Source organism: Cricetulus griseus, unplaced genomic scaffold (assembly GCF_003668045.3).
Source record: "Cricetulus griseus strain 17A/GY unplaced genomic scaffold, alternate assembly CriGri-PICRH-1.0 unplaced_scaffold_266, whole genome shotgun sequence".
In the NCBI taxonomy this organism is placed as follows: Eukaryota; Metazoa; Chordata; class Mammalia; order Rodentia; family Cricetidae; genus Cricetulus; species Cricetulus griseus.
In genome coordinates this window covers 1-10,833 of record NW_023276993.1, presented here as the reverse complement: position 1 = coordinate 10,833, position 10,833 = coordinate 1, and the positions used below count along the sequence as shown (strand labels likewise).

The 10,833-nt window shown below is 44.2% G+C and overlaps 1 pseudogene; it reads left to right on the top strand.

Annotated features, from left to right (window-relative positions):
- The first annotated feature begins 3,976 nt into the window (after positions 1–3,976).
- LOC100766201 lies at positions 3,977–4,413 on the top strand (annotated as a pseudogene).
- Positions 4,414–10,833: the final 6,420 nt, after the last annotated feature.

The following is a 10,833-nucleotide window of genomic DNA, read 5'->3' as shown; positions in this document are numbered from 1 at the left end:
ACTTCTTGCTTTTTTACTCACAGCTAAGAGTTGGCCTTGAGTCTCAGAAGACTTTGAGCTTTTGAATAATGTAAGACTATGAAGATTTTTAAGTTCTACTCACTACATTTTGGATCATGAGATAGACATGAGTCTATGGGTGTAAGCAACAGAATGTTATAGTTTATATGTGAAATGTCTCCCTTAGATTCATGTGCTTGAACATTTGGTCTCCAGCTGGTGGCATTGTTCAAGGAGATTAATGACCTTTAGAGGGTAAAGCAGAGCTGGAGGAACTGAGATCCTGGAAGGGAGGGTTGGCCTTGAGGGTCATAGCCCAGCTCTGCTCCTAGCTCCAATTACTCTGCTTCCTAGTTGGCCACCAACATGTGAACAAGTAGCCAACCCTATGTTCCCACGACAGACCCAGCACCTTCAGCTGCCATGCCTTTACTGCCATGATGAACTGTAGGCTCTCAAACTTTAAGCCAAAACTAAATTTTTCTCACCTAGGTGGAGAAAAAAAAACCTGAAAACAATAAAGAAAACTGACTAAGGGATTTGGGGGTTGTGGTTCAGGGTTACAATATGGACTTAGTATGTGTGAAGTCCTAGGTCTGATTCCTAGTACATCATATATGTAAAGAAAATGAACTAAGGCAGTGAGGGAGAAACGAGATTGTATAGAGCAGTTAGCATAGTATTGGTACATAGCAAGGCAAACTCATTAGTGATTATTATCATAATTGTAATTATGTATATGTTAATAAAGCATCAGAGAATTGACGCCCGAGGTATTGGGGATGAGAAGGCAGAGCATCTGCAGCATGCCCTGAAAACAAAAGACAATAATCCTACATCACTGTAGTGTGCATTTTCTGATTTTACTCAGATTGCATATGCTCTGCACATGTGATAGAGCTGTAGGAAATAGTTTTTCGTCATCCCCTGTACTGAGTTCTGAGTGGCCCACAAGCACGGGTTTCCATTTGCCTCTGTGATTTCTTTTATTTTTTTCCCAGCTTTTTTTTATTTGAATTAGAAACAGTAGTGTTTTACATGACAATCCCAGTTCCCTTCTCCCACCCGTCCTCCCCTACCCCCCCCAACTAAAACCAGATAAGTCACATATCTTTTCTGCTCCCCCTGGATGGTGAGGCCTTCCATAGGGTGTCATCAGAGTCTTTCGTATCCAGATGCAGAGAAGGACCAGTGAAGAGCACAGAGGTCCAGACCAGGCTGGTGAAACACACAGAAACAGCTGACATGAACATTTGGGAACTCTTGCTCCCCAGTCTGATAGCTGGAATACCCTGATTTCTCTGTAAACCAAAATTGTCTCCCTCTATTATGATATCTCCATTCTTGTTATCGTGTATTCTTCCCCTGACTCATACTTTCTGCTCCCTCATATCCTCGGCATCCCTCTTCTTCTCCCCTTCTCATTCTCCTAGCTCCCTCCTCCTGCCTCTGATTTCTAAGCCTGTGGGATAAGAGGCTGGGCTACTACAAAGAGCTTATGCAAGGCATGGAGCAGAAGCTGGAGTTTGGCTAATGCCATCTGCATCTCTGGATCCGGACGAGCCTGAAACCCATCACACTCCAGATGTCTCCAACTTATGACTTCATAGCTCTCCTTTTGCTTTTTGAGTTCAGTTTTCATCTCTGTCATGAAAAGGCTCCTGATACAGTTGTAAATGCCACTTGAGTATATCTCTAAATTGTGAATTGCATATTTTATTATTTCCAGGATATTTCTGTCTGCCTGCTGCTCTCATCAGAAGAACTGTGCCACCTCCAATCCTTCTGCCAGATTAAGTTTGATGGTTTGTTCAAGCTAATAAGAAACAGGGTGTGACTCAAAATACATTTGACCAATTGTGCAATCTGAGAGTCATCTACATCAAACTTCCTTTGTACTTTGAGGGAAATGTCCTCAAGGAGCTGGAGTGATGGCTTAGTGGTTAAAGGTGCTTACTGCTCTTGCAGAGGAGTTGGATTCAATTCCCAGCATTCATGTGGTGGCTTGTCAATCTAGTTCTGGGGACCTGGCACCCTCTTCTGGCTTCTGCAGGCACCACTCAGGCATGCGGTACACATACATAAATGCAGACAAAATAGTCATACACATAAAAATAGAAATAAATCTCTTAAAAAATAAATAAATCTTAATTTTTTTCTATATCTGTACCTCTGATATTAAGATAAGTGTCAATAAACAACAAGATAAATTTAGCAGATTTCACTTTTAGTGTCTTGTGCAATCAGATCCTTTCTGAGAATAGCCCCAAAAGTGCTCCGTGTCAGTCCTCCTTACCCATGCCCTGCCTCAGTCACACCGAGTACTCTTCAAGAAGGACACTCAGGTCTAGTGATACAGTTTTGAAATCCCAGCTACTCAGCAGACACAGGAGGGAAGACTGTAAGTTCAAGACCAGCGTGGAAAACTTAGCCTATGTCTCATGAGAAAAAGAAAAAAGATATAGTTCAATGGTAGAGTGCTTGCCCAGCATGAGCAGGGACCTGAAGGAAGCAAAATCTTGGCTTCCCCTTCCACAAAACACGAAAGTAAGACACGATGGCTTCTACGTAAGGTAAAGGAATGAGACTTAAACTCCAATGCGGAAAATTTATATACAACTGAGTCTCTTACAGGCCATAGTTAGGTATGTGCTACTGTCAGCACAAACAGTTGTCTGTAGCGACTGAAGAAGGACCAAGAATTAGTGAGTAGGGGTACAGCAGAAAAGCAATGTCCCGAGGAAGGGAAGAGCTGCCCTGTGCTGGAAGCATGAGAAGGATGTCTCAGAGAAGGATGCACACCAAGAGGTATAAACTCAGTCAAAGCTGACCCTAGAATGGTGATTCTCAACCTGTGAGTCCCGACCTATGGCGGGGGACGGGGCGGGGGATTAGGGGAGCGACAACCGACCCTTTCACCGGGCTTGCCTAAGACCATCTGCATATCAGGTATTTACATTACAGTTCGTAATAGTAATCGTTATGAAGAAGCAGCAAAACTAATTTTATGGTTGGGGGTCACCACAACATGAGGAACTGTATTCAAGGGTCAACGTGTTAGGAAGGTTGAGACGGTGTGGCCACCCCTTTGCTGCGCTGGGCCCAGAGGTGCAGACCGAGTTCCTGTTCTCACATCATTCAGCAGCTGGAGACAGACCAAACAGGGTTTGCAGTGTAGAGTATTTCGCATAAAAGACCCCGGGGCTAAGGACAGGGTAGCATGGTCGTATCTTTAGCAGCCTAGGACATCTGAAGCAGGATCTGGGGGTGAGAGAAGACTAACTAAAAGAAGGAGCATTTTGCAGAGTCCTCAGGGACAGCAGATTCAGGCGAAAGCCAGTGAAAAACTTTTTTTCTCCAGTGTTTTAGTCCCTGAAGAACACAACACACTCGAATTCAGGAAAGTAGCTGTAAGACCACAGGGCTGACACGTCCACAAGGAAACCACTTTCCTCTTCACAATCTAACACAGATGAGACCTGCTGTTGCCGAGTGTACTTCAGCTATCTACCGCTAGGGGGAGGACAGCCCACAGACTTGTTCCAACTCTCATCTGTGTTGGTTGTAGATCTTTCTCTCAGGAGGCATTTTAGAGGAAATTATTGTGTGACCACTGAGAAGGAAGGTTGTCTAGAGGGTTGCCTTCAAAATGTAGTTCCCAGATTCCTGGGGTCCTTGAGACTTTTCCTGAGCCCCCCAAGAGTGAAACTATTTTCAGAATGATGCATGACATGGGGTCCCGTTTTCTCTGTTGATATTTGCACTTGCCTCGTTTTGATTGTTGTTTTTGGTTTTTGTTTGTTTTTTTGAGACAGGGTTTCTCTGTATAACAGCCCTGACTGTCCTAGAACTCATTTTGTAGGCCAGTCTAGCCTCGAACTCACAGAGATCCCTCTACCTCCTGAGTGCTGGCATTAAAGGCGTGTAGTTTCCGGCAATTTGTCGTCTTTGGACTCATAGTGTTTGAGGACCCAGGATGCCACATGGAAGCAGAAGCCGCTCTTCCAGGGTGGCCCCTCCGGCCAGCCGTGCCCCTCAGATGAGGGCTGCTCCAAGACATGCGCCTGCAGCTGCACCATCTGGAGTTGGCTCCCCTGCTGTTGCACCCAGGCAGCCAGGCCTGATGGCCCAGATGGCAACCACTGCAGCTGGTGTGGCTGTGGGCTCTGCAGGGGCTCACACCCTGGGTCATGCCATCACTGGGGGCTTCAGTGGAGGTGGCAGTGCTGAGCCTGCAAGACCTGACATCACTTACCAGGAGCCCCAGGGAACCCAGCTGCTGGAAGAGCAGCAAAGGCCATGCTCTCTTGAGATCAGTTTCTGGAATGTGCCCAGAACCAGAGTGACTTCAGGCTCTGCGAGGGCTTCAATGAGATGTTGTGACAGTGCAGAATTGCAAATGGTTTAATCTAATCAAGAAGTTCAAACTGAAGTTGCAATGGGCTCTGCCTAATTCATAGTGCAAGTGTGGCCCCTTAGTAAACAAATCTTACTTCTAATATCTCCGTTACTTCAGCCATGAGAGAGTCCTAAGTGTATATTCACTCAGCTTGTAGTGTTGGGGACTGAGCAAGTGATGGCCTCCTTGTTTTGTTTTTGTGAGTTAATGAAAATAGAATTGTTCGATTCTGAAAAAAAAAATGCAGTTTCCAAACGGCCCTAATATGTTTTTATCGTGTGTATTGCATATCAAGATGAAGCACTGTTTTCAGCATTGACGATTAGAAGTTCAAAATATCGATCAACTCTGAGAAACTCTACATCCTGCAGTGACAGATCATCAGACAATATTTAATTCTTTATATAAAAATCATTACTTAGCAAATTTGCTTTCATCTTCAGCAAATGACAAAATTGTATAAGTATACCAAAGAATTATTTTAAAATAAATTTCCTTATGAAGTGTTATTAGTAAGTGATTGGTTTGCATACCAATTTTATATACTTAGCCATGAAAATTTCCAGTCATTCTGGAAAGCGGCTGTGGACTTGAGACCTAGAAGGGGCCCTTTCTAGTTGCTCCCTCTAGAGGGCACCAGAGGTCTTCTGACAGCCAGGGAGCGTTCCGGCCAGAGAGAGCAGGAGCCGCCGCTTCTGGGAACCTGGTTCACGCTGCTCACTTCAGTCCGTTTCATCTTAGTTTCAGGTAGAAGCAGACAGACAGGACAAAATCACAGAGACATGAATGCAACCCAAGACACTTCAGGGTTTAAGAGTAGTTTATAAGACCTGTCAAAAGAGTCTCTGCCTTGTGTCCTGTGTTTCCCTTTGGCAAATCTCTATAAAAACTTGGTGACTTTAACAGAACCTATATCCATATGGCCCCTCTTGGTTTTTCCCAAGTAGTATGTCTTGGGAACCTCGGACTTCTGCGAAGCCAGCAGTGGCCTGCATTGCCTTTGGCAAGTAGAGTTGTTTTATTTGCTAGTTGGAGAAAGATCCTCCACTCAGCTAACACAGAACCAGGTCCACTTTGTGTGTGACCAGGAGGATGTAGCAGAGGCCACAGGGCTTCCCAGCCTAAGGCGCCAGTTTCCGAGTTAGATGCTTTGGGGTGGAGCCTGAGAATGAGCCTTCTCAACCAACAACTGCACATGCTACCAGTCCTGGGACTGAGAAAGGCTGTAACACATACCACATGTTTGCTAATTTGATCCACGCCCTGTAACTGGAAGGGTGGCGTCCCTGCCTGTGGAAGAACTCACCTCAATGGCCAGTCTGTTTCACTACTGAGGCAAATAAATAGGAATAAATACCAGGTTCCAGGGCACATTGTAAGAACTTGGTACTGTCAAGAGTAAGCCCAGGTCTTCTGCTCCTGATCAACACTGGTTCCTGAGGCTAACCATCTTTTAGCATTTTTCTTTCAATGTGGGGGGCTGGCCCTGGAGTCTATAACTGGGGTGCTTGCCCCATTACAGCTATGTCATAGTTTCCCCTCCTGGATTTCATTGGTTTCTGCCCCTACAGCAACCTAATAAAGTGTTTCCTCCACACAGGCTACTGAGGAAGCACATTTATTTGAGCTTTACATGGAGCATAATGTAAGGAAACAGGAAAAGGGAGCCCTCCCTGTTTTCATCTATGGGATGTCTTAGAGATAAAAATATCCTTGAGTGTACCTAAAGTTGGCAAAGGAGAAACAGAAGATGCCAAATTTCACCTCTTTAGAATTGTCTGTCTAAATGCTGTTGAATTTCCAAAAATAGTGACGCTCAGGCTGCTTTAACAGAACTTTTTTTTTTTTTCAACATTGTCTCAGTGAGTAACTGCTGTAGCTATAAATAATATCCTGGCTACAAATCTGGAATTTAAAGGAATTTATGGTGAAGTGAAGAGAAGCAAAGTGTTCATAATTAAGTACAGTATCACACCAGGCAAATGCAAGTCCGCATACCCAGTGCTAGGGGATGGGAGGGAGGGAAGGAAGATGCCAGTTTTCACTAACAGAGAATGGATGACGGCTGCAAAGGAAGGACCATCGACCTGTCTGTAAATGGCAAGAGGACCTTGTTTGTTTAAGTCTTCCAGACAATGAAAGCCACGTGGGAAAAGACAGAGGTAGGTTCCTTCCTGTGCAGGCCTTGCAGACCACATAAGTACACTGAGTTCCACACACGTGTCACTGAGAACAACAGCAGTTCTGAGCTGGGAGAGACCTGTACATGCATGGATCAGAGCTGCTACAGAAGTGGCTGTGGCAAAGGGCAGCAGTCAGGAGTGAGGTGACAGCAGCAGGGTGCAGAACAATAAGAAAGACACCCCCAGGCTGTCATGGTTAGTAAGCAGATTTTGGATCATGGGTTCGCTATCTCTGCTGTAACAACTAACTCTTTGGACTTTAGTTTTCTTACCTGTGAAACAGCAGTTGCTGGGTAGCAAGCGCCCTTGCTGCCTCATGCTCTATGATTCTGAAGGCCTTGTTTCCGGCAAATATAACCCTGGATGGCTTAAGTCACCTCCTCAGATTATCGTCATCATCATCATCATCATTATTATTATATTCTTTGGGAATTATATGTAACGCACCCCAATCCTGCTCATTTCCCAGTCCTCCTGTATCCAGACTCCACCCTGATAGCCTCCCCCACAGAAGAAAAAGAAAAAACCAGATGAAACTTCTTGCTGGCCCCTCTGGGCAACAACCACTCCTCTATCAATCCCTGTCTTCTCTCACAGCAGTCAGAGGTGTTGAGTCTCCAGTTCTGCCATCCATGTACCACTCGGCTCCCTCATTTCTGCTGCCCCTCCGTCATGTTCATTTGGAGCTGCAGTGCCTCACAGCAGTATACCCTTTTGTCCAAACAGCTTTACTTATGAATGTTAAGTGCGCTGAGTTGTTGGTCTGGTTCAAGGCCTCTGGCTTCTCAGGGCCCTCTCTGAGATCCCAGATATCCTGCTAATGCCCAGAGTCATGGAGACCCTGTGGCTATGGCTTCCTGCAGGACCTGCCCCTTCACCAGTTCCAGAAGTTCACGGATGGGTAGGTGTTCCTCTTCACCCTTCTAATTCCCCAAAATGATGGGATTCTGTTTGGCAAAGTCAGATGCAACCAAAGGCCCTTGTTGATCTGTCTGTGGTTTGGGGGCAGGGCTAAGATGGAATTCTTGACTTAGAACTTAATTCTGACCCATCTTCATTTGAACTGACTTCTGTTATTGCAACTTTCCAAACATGATGTAAAAAGGAAAATTCATCTCACTGGGGTTTTAGACATAAGAAAGTGTGTTTCCAGTTCTGAAAACTGTGCGGGTGACTTAGGTTGCTACATCTTATAAACACAAGGGTTTGTATCAGGGGCAGAGAGACCAGATTTCATGACTATAACCGGAAATCTCAGACAACAGATGAATCGCATAAAACATCACGTCAGCCAGAAAAGCAAGCGTATCCTATGGTTAGCATTTATCCTACGGTTAGCATTTATCTCGGAATGTTCAGGGAAATCTAAGGAAGCTGGAAGAGCCCTCGGGTCTCGTCCTGTGCAGAGTGCAATGGTCCGGCTCAGACTCCAGCCAAAAGACCAATGACTTTTGTTCTCTGAGGGTGTGGGAAGGATATGGGAAACAAAGATCCAGCCACAGAGAAGATTCAGGGGAGAAAAATGAATCATCGGCTGCCAGGAAACACCAGGAGCTCTATAATGGAGAGGAATCCTGTGCTGGGGTGGGGCGAATGATACAGGAGCCGCAGAGAGACCTAGCAATCCAGCAAACAAATCCAAAGCCACATGAGCTTTGGGTGTCAGCCATTCCTGGCCTTAGTGACTTCCCCCCAGCAGCTGCCCCCAATATCCATCACAGGCAGCACCAGCTACTTAAATATGTGAAGAATGTTTCCACTGTTCAGACCACGTCCAAAACGGCCCTGTGAAAAGAGGCTGCTCACGCAGTCTGCACATGCGCTTCCAACCAGCAGCCCTGGAACGCTAACCTTTGACCTCCATAGGAAGAGACAGGGGCCCCCATACTCCCAAGGTCCTGATCTATAGCCTGGGGAGATTTTAAGCACACTTTGCTAGCTCCTGAGCCCTGGAGCATCATAGAATTTGAGCTGGATTCCCTTTCAATGTACCTTGCATCTTTTTCTTTTCTTTTTTTTTTCTTTTTTTTCTTTTTTTGGTTTTTCGAGACAGGGTTTCCCTGTGGCTTTGGAGGCTGTGCTGGAACTAGCTCTTGTAGACCAGGCTGGTCTCGAACTCACAGAGATCCGCCTGCCTCTGCCTCCCCAGTGCTGGGATTAAAGGCGTGCGCCACCAATGCATGGTGTACCTTACATCTTTAATTAACTTGGTTTATTACTTTTAAATTACCCTTACACTAAAATGTCTTCATTTTGTTTGGGTCTTCTTTAATGTTTCTAAATTAGTCTTTTATTTAAATAGACTTTTAAAAATGACGAAAATTGAAGTGTATAAAGATTAGTAAGGAGAAATGATGAGCTGGCATGGCCTTACACACATTTCTTCAAGCATTCTGCCAAATGTGTTCTGCTCCTGTCCAATTTTGTTGTTGTTGTTGTTGTTGTTGTTGTTGTTGTTGTTTCTAGGTATATCAAAGGGAATCCCAAATGTTATATGAGGTCATCCGTAAGTGACTTGAAACTCTCTGATAGCACATAAAGATTTTTTATCATAACAATAATGCTATTCTATGTAACAATAATGATTTTTTTACATCATAAAATACCCAGCATTCCACTGGCTTTTCAACTTTATTTAGAGGAGGCAGCCATGGCATGCATATGGAGGTCAGAGAAAAACTTGAAGGAGTTTTCTCCTTCACCATGTGGGTCCTGGGAAACCAAACTCCGGATGCCAGGCTTGTTTGTACTGAGCCATCCATCCAGTCAACCCTCCATTTACCGTGCTTGTCTAATTTGTCCCTTACAGTGGGTTGTTTGAGGTCCATGTAAGCTCTACACACAGGCATTATTAGCTCCTGTCCTTTTTCCATGCTGTTCTCTTGCAAAAGGAATGGGGTCATAGGTACTACGGAATTTCCCGCATCTCAGACTGACTGACTGCATTCTTGTGGGGGTTTTGCAAAGGACCCTCATTCCTTTTAATTGGGAAATGGACTTAGAGACCACAGTCTCTGTCAAGGGGTAGTCTTTGTTCCTAAGTTGTCGTTGTTTATCCTTTTTTGTTTTGCCATTAGAATAAACAGAGTTGGAAGATTTATGTGCATTTGAAAATGAGAAACAAGGACTTCTGTCTTGTTTAAAAGCTTGGTTTGCTTGACATAGATCATTACTAATTTTAGCTTATCACACATTCTGGGACTTTTTAAATCCCATAATTCATGTTACTTACAATGAAAGTTTTGGACATAGGTGTGCTGGTTAGATTTTGTCAACTTGACACAAATTACCGTCATCTGGGAAGAGCGGACCTCAACTGAGAAACTTTCTCTGTATGATTGGTCTTTGTAGGGTTTCTGTTTTCTTTCTTTCTTTCTTTCTTTCTTTCTTTCTTTCTTTCTTTCTTTTTTTTTTTTTGATTAATGATTGGTGTGGAGAGGGCCCAACCCAATGTAGGAGGTGACACCCCTGGGCAGGTGGTCCTGGGTTGTCTAAAAAAGAAGGTTGAGCAAGTCATGAGGAGTGAGCCAGTAAACAGCACTGGCCCATGGCCTCTACTTCAGTTCCTGCCTCGAGTTCTGCCCTGACCCCAACTCCCACAATGAACTGTAAGCTGTAAGGCGAAATGAACCCCTAGCCCCTGCCCAAGTTGCTTTTGATCTTGATATTCATCACAGCCTAGAAACCTATCTAGAAGTCAGTTTAAGATTTCTTTACAGGAGTTCCATAGAGGCAGTATCTTCTCTTAGACATCCAGGGATGTTCATTATAGTGATTCCTTTTATAATAATGTTTTCTTTCATTCTTTTGCTTTCGTTTTTACTTTCAAGACTTCTTTAAATATATGCTAAAACCTGGCTGTGTTTCAGAGGTAAAAGATACTAATCCATCAGTGTTAGTAATAGGGAGATAATTACAATACGTGCAAAAATCAAAGTGACAGAGTAACAGTCCCAAGGTGTCAAGTTTATATTAGAAATATCACTGTGACCTTGATTTTTCTCTTAGTAAAAAGAACTTCTTGTCTGTTTTACAACTGTGGATCAAACTCATAAACCTGTTCACACCAGACAAATAGTACACCACTGAGCTAGAGCCCCAGACCCATGGCAACCATTGAGACAGCATACACATTGTGTTAAACCTAAGTAATCTGGGGAGGACTTGGTGTATACAAGAGGGTATAGGTGGCTTACATGCAAACATTATGCCATTTGATATAAGGAACTTGAGCATCCACAGAGAGAACCT